The sequence below is a fragment of the Passer domesticus genome, chromosome 2 (assembly GCF_036417665.1).
Source record: "Passer domesticus isolate bPasDom1 chromosome 2, bPasDom1.hap1, whole genome shotgun sequence".
Taxonomy (NCBI): domain Eukaryota; kingdom Metazoa; phylum Chordata; class Aves; order Passeriformes; family Passeridae; genus Passer; species Passer domesticus.
Window position 1 is genome coordinate 13,182,088 of NC_087475.1, and position 11,174 is coordinate 13,193,261.

An 11,174-nucleotide genomic window follows, 5' to 3' on the forward strand; every position below is an offset into this window, starting at 1 on the left:
ATTACTATGAACTCAATATACAATTCTTTATTTAAAATAAAAAAAATCAGAAGTTTCTACAATAATAGTGGGAGGTTTTTATTATTATTTCTCTGGAATTTCCAGCAAATTAAATGAACCATAAGGTCCTTTGAAGTTCCTTTATCAGCTGAAAAACAGATTGAATATTCCACAGCTATTGCAAATCATACATTGTATCTAAGCTGTAACTCACCCAGTTATTGGTTGTGGTGGTAAGGGAAATATCCTAAATTCTATGTGGGACACCCAAAAGATTCAAACAAAGGAGGTATATTTTGGATTGCCATATTAGACATTATCTATTTACGCACATTTGATAATGAAATAACACAGATATTTATAGTGAAGGAGATGTAAACCTGGGACCATTTCATTTAAGAAAAGCTGGTGTGATGTGCTGACACCACATCACCCTGCATGCAATTTAGAGTTGGTATTTTCAATACACAAAGCCATAAAAAGACACTTGTGTCCCCTTCACCTTCTCACCCATTAACCTTATTCATCTGTCACTGGCTTCCCCTCACTCAAAAAATCTTTCTTGTTGGCAGAAGCCAAGTGACAGACAGCAAAGCTGTAGCGTACTCATGTCCACTTGACATGTCCTTAGAGAGCTTCCCTTGTGAACTCTCCCACCATTGCTTCATCCCTGCCAACACAGCTTTAAAAGGATAAACTCCATATTGTAAACAACATCTAAATAGGCAGCTGTTTTGTGAGTGTAATATGTAAAACTATCACAGTAGGCTTTTCTATGTATAGGTTACCTGATTTAAAAAGAATGTAATTCTATTTATAAAAAAAAAAAAAAAAAAAAAAAAAAAAACAAAAAAACAAAACACATTTTCCACAATTAATGTCAATTTTCTCCATGGAAAGACTTATCCAAAGATATTGCTAGAGACAGGATTTTCTCACAAAACACAAAATGTAACAAAATGTCCCCTATTCCATTTCAACACAGTATATGAAAAAAACTCTGAGCTGGTAAAAGTAAATAGGAAACTGTGGAAAGCAAGTTATTTGTGTCTATAGTTTTGCTCCAATATATATAGTTTTGTTCTGTAACTTGTTAATGGAAATAAAATATATAAAAATATAGAAATAAAACAAAAACAAAGCCAAAACCTAATCAAAATCTCCTGTACAAATGGATCAAAACAAGGCCACAGAAGAAGGAGTCTTCCATCTTCTGACTTATCTACATTCCTAAAAGCAGCAGAAAGATTGAATTAGAGTAAATTAGACCACATTAGGAAGCAGAAGAAGGAGGTAAGGAGGAAAACTTATGGAAAATGGTCCCAGAGCTCTCTTTTGCAAAGGGTGAAGTCGTTGTCATATTAGGTGAATGGCAATTCAGTAACAAAACTGCCACCACCAAAATTTTCAATCTATTGACACAAATATGTACACACTGAAATACACATATATAAAAAAGGGAAAATATGGGAAGCAAAGATTTCCTCTAGCTCTCTATTAATACTTTTGTGAAAGCTATGGAGATAACACTGCAGATTTGTGCACTTGTCCATACATAAAAATTTCCACTGCTGTCTAGAAAACGTCTATGACTGCCAAAAGCATTTGGGTGGCACTTGGAAATAACTGCAATCTCACCAGAAGTTACAGACACAGCTTCTTAATGCTTACCTTCAATTTGGGACACATTCAAGCCCACACATTTCATTTTCACCAAATCCAAAATGTTCTTGGGAAGAATGTGACATCCCTCCAAGGTCATCCTCTCAAAGCAAAAGCAAAACAAAACAAAACAAAACAAAGCAAAACAAAACAAAAAACCCAACAAATCAAATCAAACAAACATGAAAACCAAAACAACCAAACCAAACAAAAAAAAAATCCACAAAACAAACACATCCCACACATGAAACACAAACAAAAAACAAGTCATGTTTCTGCTACAAAACCATGTAAGTCTTTGTGTTTGTGCACAAAGTGCAGTGCACAATTTCACTGTCCTCATGTGGAAGTGATATGGCATGTGAAATCACATGTAGCAGTCTGTAAGGAGGTAATTCTAAGGTGAGTGTTGATGTCTCCTCCCAAGTAACAAGTGAGAGGATGAGAGAAAATCGCCCTAAATTCTGCCAGGGGAGCTTAGATTGGATATTGGCAAAAATTTCTTCAGAGAAAGATTTGTAAAGCATCGGAACAGATTTCCCAGGGAAATGAAGGAGTCACCACCACTACAAGTATTTAAAAAAGGTGTGGGTATGGCACTTGAGAAAGTATTTGACAGCAAATATGATGGTGGTGTTAAGATTACAGATGACTGATAATCTTAATCTTATTTTTCCAACCTTAATGAATCTTTGATTCTATGATATATGTCCACACTTACACTATTCTTTCTAGTTTCACTTACACTCAGTGTCCAATGATAAACTGTTCAAGAGTGCGAATGTTAAGGTTGAGAGCATGATTGACCATCTTAAGGTAGATATTGAAAATTAGCCAGCTCAGTAGGAATCTGTATGTTGCTTTTTTTTTTTTTTTGTATTAAAGAGACCATAAAATTACCAGTTAATATATCCAGAAACTACACACTGTGCATGTATTTATACATATGTATTCGTATAAAAATCACCTATAATTGCAATGTCCTCTGAACAGTTTCAAGAGGCAAAAACAGCTGCCAGAGATTCATTTTACATAGATGCTCTCTCCTCACTACATTTCAAATAGCTATGGTCCATTCACCAACTGCAAAGTGGAAGAAAGATAGGAAGAGGTTAGAACCACCAGAGAATCTATCTAAAATTATAATCCTTGGAAAAGAGACTGTACTTTCACAGCTGACCTGCTTCACAGGTATCATTCAGACTCCAGGATGTAAAATTCACAATTTCAACACGTTACCAAGAATTCCTTCGATGCATCAGTAGCTATCAGGAACATTCAGATACTAGAACAGAATGTATTTGTTAGCTCACGATTTACTCTACACCATTTCTGAGATCAAGTGGTATGTTGAAGGAGTTGTACATGTCTGACTCACCTTGCTTCATGCATGATCTTCTGCAGATGGCATAAATGCAAGTTGTTCTCCAGATATATTGGCTACTCTGTAGATGAACAGGGATCTGGGCCAGTTTTCCCCTAAAATCAGATGAAATGTGTCTTTAAGCTGTATGTGCTACCCTACCTTTCAGTTGTTATGCTAGCCTAATACAATGAGACACAAGCACCTAGTCTGTTGCTGCCAGAGAGCTGGAATATGGGTTTGTGGTCTGTGTTAGGTAAAGTGCCTCCTCTTCAAGATACTCTTGACAAAAATAAGTAGTAATTTATATATTAAAAAAAAAAAATCTTGGTTTTCATTCAGCTCTTAAAATCTTTCCACATTTTTGTAAGTAAACAACTTGTAAAAGAAAATAAAGTTAGTCTTTACAGACTACGGTAATAGCAACAATTTTATTTGTCTTTAACTGCATAATTTTATCAGAAATAAGTATTTCCTAGTCTTGTACTTTGTCAGAAATATTAAAATAACACTATTGTTTAAAAAGGAATTGTGGGAAGGTATAATAACTTTTGGATACTTAAACTACACATTTGACACTTTTATAGTCTGAAAGACTCTAAAAAACTTGTGTAAATTATTTTGCAAAAAGACTAGAATTAGAGATATAGAGGCATGAAATTGTGCTTGCTCTGCAGTTGTATTTGTGGTGCAGGTGAGTTCCACAGCAGCTGTGCCCCTATGCATACCAGGGCACTCAAGTGATCAATTCCCTGGGCAGACCAGCTGAGACAATTTGTTGATAAGAAACAATGGATTGACTTTAGCCAAGGTGGTTGATTCAGCTCCTCTCTGCCTGCAAAACAAATTATTAGACTAATTCATACTGGATCTCTCTAAGTGTGAATTTCAACCAGTTTTAGAAATCCCCCAGGCATCTCCTGTTGGACTTAGTCCCTTTTGTATTTTTCAAGTGATTTTCATGGCAGAGAGGACCAAACTGTGGGTATGTAAAATGCAGTCAGGTGAGCAGAAACTGTTCCTACAGATGCAGAAATGGACAGGCAGGACATTCCTGCCAGGGATTTGCAAGAACAGGAGTGAGCCAAGGCAGGGGCACAGCCTCTCTGGCCACACTTCAATCCCTCAGGGCATCAACAGGGCTGGCAGGAGCACGGGCTGGTAACACCATCTGCCAAGAGCCAAGACAAGAAATTTTCAATGAGATTCAGAGTCCATCCAGGGAATCTTTTCAAAAGCAGAAGGAGATGGGACCAGAGGTCTGTTACAGCTTTTTACTTCAAGTTAAAGTCTTGATTTATGGAAGGAGGGAGGCTTCTAAAGTCAAATAATGTGACTATTAAGTGTGGGAGTAATCTTCCCATCTTGTACAGGGGGAGGGAGAACACGACAGGGAAGGTGATTTTCTCAGGATGAGGTTCATTCTTTGCCAGAGGGCTGTGCTGGCCCCTGGAGTTTCCCTAAATACAGGAAGCTCAATTGCACAATTCATGGCAGATGTTGTAATACAAAGAAAGAGATTTTGAAGTTTGTCTGTGCTTGGCTGAACTGTTTCTGGTTTTTGTTGTGTTTTTTCAGTAACACATTTTAGACTATCTTTTGTATAAAATATCACAACACAAAACTGGAGGTAGTGGCAGAAAGGACTTAAATCCTGTGTCTTGTATTTTGGCCTCTATCTTCCAAAATATATTCTAAGTACAGCTGTATCTTTATGTCCAGAGTAAGGAATGGCAACAAATCTGTCTCACAAAGAAAAGCAGGATAAAATTTTGCAATGAGAGAGTGAGACTATTATGTCACTGTTGGTCCTTCAGTCCTATTTTCTGGAATGATCAAAAACCAGATAATTCCTACCCAACCCAAAAAACTATGCTTAGTAAGTTCAAGGCTTCAGCAGAAAATAACTATGGGCTTCTGACTGGAAAACTATCTTAATAGGATTCAGTAAAAAAAAAAATGCTACATTTAATCTCATAATCACAGTCTGCTTACTATCATTAATGATGTTTTTCTTATATCCCCAAACAAATCATGATTAATAGCAAAAGGCTCCAGGACATAAAATGTAATTTATTAATTATCAGACTTCTGTTAATTAAGAGCTACATTTATATTGTACCATCATTAGTATAACATTGTTTTTAGTATCACTGACATGAAGAAGAGCAAGATTTAAGTCTGAGATTCATATCTCATCCATATGACAACTGCATTTATTACTACTTAAAGCATCAATATTTTTACAATACATCTCTATGGGAAATATGCAAATGAATATTAATAACTTCATGTAGAGACCAATGTCTTATTCTTAATATGGAAGCATTGCTATATACCAGTCATTAAGAACACGTGGTCTCACATGTTATAGCAGAGGTAAAAACAGGGGCATGCATCCTAATTGTTGTCTTGAATCCCATAGAGATTGGATCCCGTCTCTGGGTGTGAGAAGCATGCGGCTTCTTTCCAAAAAACTTTTTCAGTGATACAAATCCATTAAAAGAATAATGAGAAACCAGAACTGAAGCATGGATTAAAATCATGTGGTACTACAGAAAAAGAAACTCAGTATTTTATTTTACTGAAACAATGTCAGTAAGGATATTGTACATCATCTCATGTAACCATTCCCACGTAACAGTATCAAAATCTCTGCAGAGCAATTCAGTAAATGTTTATTTCTGCTGTTGGTAACTGTCTTTAACAGGTAATCCCATTTTCCTTATAATCCTTTTTATAAGTGTGGAAGGTGCATTCATAATGTGAGCCTTAGCTATCAGCAGAAAAACATGGATCAAAAGCTCTGAAAAAAAAAAAAAAGTGAGAGAAGGTTCCTCTGGAACTGACATCCAAACTGCAAGCAAATATGTGGTTATATAATAATGTTTATTATATTCATGGGTAAGATTTTATGCTATTCTTATTTGAATACATGAAAAACTAGATTCAAAAAATAGGTTTTTCACCATAGGCTTAAAGGAAAATGGCAGAATACATTAAAAATTCATTTTGGGCATAGTTATTTTATACGTAAAGCTCTGACCTGTAGTTCTGGGAAGATGGGAGCTAACAAACAATGACAGGAGAATAAAACATATTTTTCCAATGTGCAATATTTTCATCTTTCCATGTTTTTTCTCTAATAATTTTTTGAGTAAGATGAACAAAAACATGTATTAACCTCAGAATTTCCTGTGCTGCTTTTTTCAGTGACACAATTTTACATGAACACAATTCCTAAATCATGTCACTCATGCAAGTACAACTGTAGTAAGACCAAACCGGTTTTCAAGAATATGACCTATGTACAACTTAAGTGGCACACTTCTACCACTTCTCAGGGACTAACACAAAAGACAAAAAAGAAAGGAAATTGTTTGATTTTGGGGCAAAAGCTTTGCTTTGGCCAGTGATACCCAAGAGCTGATGACTAGAAAGGAAGAGGCACAGCAAGAGAATACTGCCGGGTAAAGGACACATTTCCTTCAGGCTCTTCTGCTCTGAAGAAGGAAAACAGTTTACTTGCTGTGACAGCTGAAAAGGAGGGAAATCATTTATCTCCTGGGTGGTATCTTAGCAGTATCACACTGCCAGGCAGAGAGGGCAGAGCTGTAGGAATGCCCAGCAGCCCTGGGACTGGGCAGGTTGGAGCTCCCTGCTGCAGACATTCCCTGGGCTGACACTTGGTGTCAAGGGACCTGTCCAGGGCCAAGCCGAGAGCTTCTGTGCTGCCTCCAGCTGTGGCAAAGGGCTTTGCAAGCCTCACATAAATGGGTCTGGGTTGGGGTACGTTTTGCTTTTGTTTCTCCCTCGGAGCACAAGACCTCAGGCTTCATTCCCCTGTCATCACTTTTGGTTCTGCCGCCAGAGGGCACGAGGAGCCAAACTATGGTGGCTTCACAGCGAAATTCTTCTTTTCCTGCAGAAGGAACAGAGTGACTAAACTGGGGTTTGTCATCTCTGCAGCCCCTAACCAGGCTGCTGATCGGGAAGGAAGAAAGTGGAGGTTTCCTTCAGAAGGGAGGAAATCCAAGAACATACCCTTGTGCATAACTTTATTTATGAGTCTTTCTGTTTGCACGTTTCATCTTCTATATCCCAGGTGATGTGTGTGGGAAATAGTCACAGCTTTGTCCCCTAGCTGCGGCAATTAATTCCTCCAGAAGGATAAGGTCACATTGTGCACCTATCCATGATCTTTTTTCTGCTGCCTTGTGAAGCATGCCAAAGGGAATATGGCCCCATAGTGCAATGTTAGCTTTCTCTTCCATGTGCTGCATGACTACTGCCTTTATCATGACAGAGGGCATATCCACAACTTAGATATTCAGAAATTCTAGAGGAAATTTGGGCTCATCAGTTCAGTGACTACTTCACTGAAGTTTCAATTTGATGAATATATTACCCCATTATTTTTTTCAAAATCCAAAACATTCAGCTTCTCACAGGCAGGGGAATCACTTCCTTAAATTTAAAGGTATCTTTCTAAATGCATCGAAGAGAAAATTAAATTCTGAGGTGTGGAGGAGCTTCATGTTGGTGTCTGTGATAAATCCATATGGTGCCCTCCGTAATAATGTTTTCATAGACAAGGAGAATGACAAGAACCATGCCCCTTCTGAAGATGCAGAGAGTGGTCTGTAGGAAATAGGTAACAGTTGAAAATGTTAACAGCAGCCCTTACTGTTTTTCTTGTCTATTTCTGATGATCCAGAAGTTGTAGCAACACTCTTTTTTCATTATTCTTGCATGGTCACCTAGCTACAGTAGGAAAGTTGGTTTTTTTAAAATATTCCTTGGAGAATGATGATCAGTTACTCTTTTTTAACACCTGAAAATATGTATTATAGTTTCTCACAATTAATAGATAATAAAGCTTTCTGCAAGTGTGATTTTTTAAATTTGTGGGGAGCTTAACTGAAGTCCTTAACTGAAGACAGAAAATCCCTTATGAATCGGATGTAGTAAATATGATTGTAAGTACGAAGTAAATATAATTGTAACAATTTATGAAGTAAGTATGATTTTAATTTATTCTGCTTTAATTTATTCTGCTTGTGAAGTGTCAAAACCAAGAAATATTTTTCCAAGTATACATATCACAGGCAACTTAGTGTCCTTTTTAGAATCCAAAATTATTTTGTCATGTAGAAAGAGTTGCAGCATCAATCTCAACAAAATACAGAGTGCTCTTTATAACCCCTGAGAGATGTTCCAAACCTTACCTCCAGGCAGATGTGTCATGGGAAGAGTTGCTCTTAGAAGTGTCTGAAGATGTTTCTGTGTCACCATATGGGTAATTGTTTATTGTTTTAAACATTTATGACCAGAGGTTTTAGGCTGAAAACAGGACATTTTTACCTGCAAAAGCAGTTTCCCATTTTCAGATTTGGAAAACCAATTCTCAGAAGTAAAAACAGACGGTTTGATCCAAAATACTTGCATTGGAATCAAGGCAGAAACAGGAGCATGATGTCCCAATGTCTGAACAGCTTTTGCCCCTCCTGGAGCTATTGATCTCTTCCCCACAGACAGAGGAAAGCTATTCTTTGATCTGTTTTTGATGACCTGATAAAAGACATTTCTGAATTTCCCTGAATACCTTGAAAGAGAATGTCCTCTTAATGTCTTGCCAGATACATGTGCTGAAAAGCTGTCACAAATTCATTAAAAATCTGGAGACTAAAAAGATGTTTTTCAAAAGAAAAAATTTGTTAGTGAAACAAGCTGGAGGGTTTATTATCCTCTAAGTTTTGAACTTGCCCATTTCCAGGTTTTCCTGTTAAGTAGTGATAGAACATATGAAAAAAAAATTACTTGGTATCTGCAAACCAGCAGGAGCAGGCAAGGATACCACCCATACCTGGTGAAGACACTAGGGATGCCACTTTTCACATTTTCACTATTTGGATGTAGGATTAAGAGAAAGTTTTCAAAAACTACGCTTAACAGGATGTAAGATAGCTAAGGTGTACAGCAGAGCTCTTCAGCAAACCTTGACACGTGGAACAGAATGATCAGGTAAAGTGAGATGAAGTCTCATTCTACTTGGACAACTAAACAGGAGTTGTAGACCACGAGAAGGAACATGAGTAACCCGATAACATTTTTCAGGAACTATTGGACAATGTGCAGGAAGAATGCATGTGTGAGCCTAGATAAGCCAGGGCAACAGAAGCACATTCCCCCTTGAGACAGCCAGGAAAAATTCTGTATTTAGCAAAGAAGTCCAGCCACACCATATCACCAAATATTCTTTCCCATTCACTGAAAGTTTATTGAATATTTTTGTGGATTTTAAATTTATTTTATATTTTTATCCTTCTCAGGTCTCACTTGCTAGCTGCTAGGGCTAAAAAGTTCCCTTGCTCTGTTTGTGACTGTAATCTACTATGTGGTACATATGTATTTGATGCCCTTTCACCTGGTTTCATGTACCATAAATATTTCTTTCATAAAATGTTTTTTGTAATTTCTTTTATGAACTGATTGGTGCCACATCTTACTTTAGCTCTAGTTATCTTCCTGTGTTCTGTCTTTCAAAGATGAAAAATTTCTTTTGTTTTAAACCAATGACTCAGAAGGATTGAAGTTTCACTTTCATAGGTCTGTATCTGACAGAGCTGAGGAGACTGTGGTTAGAAATTTATCCATGTAACAAAAGGTGTTACATGTAAAATACATCCACAAGTTAGACTTTACTGTCTTGTTAAAAGAATTGAGGTGGAAGTTTTTTACTGTATTAGTATCAAGGAAAAGGGTGAATATTATTCTGCTTTAATATCTTCTTTTAATTTTGTTTTACAAGTTATTTTTCACAGGCACATGTTCCTACCAAAGCTGTTTTAAAAGCCATGTTTTTTTCTGAACCCATCTTGCCTTTTAAAAATACAGTCCAGGAATTCATGGATATAATGTTTGTCAGAAATATGTGTACAATGCTGTCATTCAGTTTGGAAAAACAATGTTTATGCACCAAATGCACTTACCTTTGAGCACACACATGACAATCACTTTATTACTCTCAAAGTTGTTTTTCAGTGAATTGAGTAAATTGTACACGTCGTGGAGCTACTTAGATGCTTGAAAAATTGGAAAGACACCAACAAAGCTTTCTACCTCCCCAGGAACATAGGAAAAGTCTTTTAATAGATATTCTGGCAGACATAACTAGTAAAACACAGCTAAAACAGGCATGTAAAAACTTCCAACAGAAGGTGAAGAAACAGCTGTTGAAGAGCCTTTATTTATCAGGGACCAGAAGAGGTGATGTTATGTTTGATATTTTCAGCCTTTTTTCTTTCTTCCTTTCAAATGTTGCTGTTTTTCCTTTGATGGTTAGGTCATCTTTATAAAATGAGGGTTGACCACAAGCACATGTTCCTGGGAATTGCTCCTTTTCTTTCTGGCTCTCAGTTTCTGTAGGAAATGTGACCTGTATATTGAAACAGAGGGAAGCATCAGGCACCAGGAGGCACCACCAGCTCAGGCTGTCCCTGTCACACAGCTGCTGTGTGACTCCTCCAACTCTGCCCGTGGCCCAGGACACCATGTCAGCCACGTGGAGTTGTCAGCTTCTGTCCCACTGACACCATAGCAGAAGTGGTCCCCAGTTCCTCACAGCCCTGTCCTGACCAGAGAGGGGCCATGTCAGCACAAACCCACCTGTGGGTCTAAATCCAGGTCCAGCCTCAGTCCCTCCTGAGCAGCTCATGGTGCCCAGGGCTGAAGCTGTCCATGTGCACCCCCAGGTGCCAGCTTCTGTCTGGGTGTGGAATGGACCTTGGCTGCCAAGTTCTATCCCATAGGAAATCCTTGATGCCAGCCTGGTCGTGCCATGGCAAAAAGACCCCAGGCTGTTGCACTAATACTGTGTGACCACAATAGTGTGTGGCTGCTTTGGGGATGAATGAGGAGGTGCCTGATCAGACTCAGAGAGCTGTCTTCTTCTATGAACAGAAAATGATGGATGGGATGGGATGGGATGGGATGGGATGGGATGGGATGGGATGGGATGGGATGGGATGGGATGGGATGGGACAGAACAGAGTTGTATGTTGGCCAAATTCACAGGGTTGGACATTGCCCCACACCTCTTCCATGTCACTTCCACACAGAAGAATTAAACTGGAGTGGCAGCCTTATA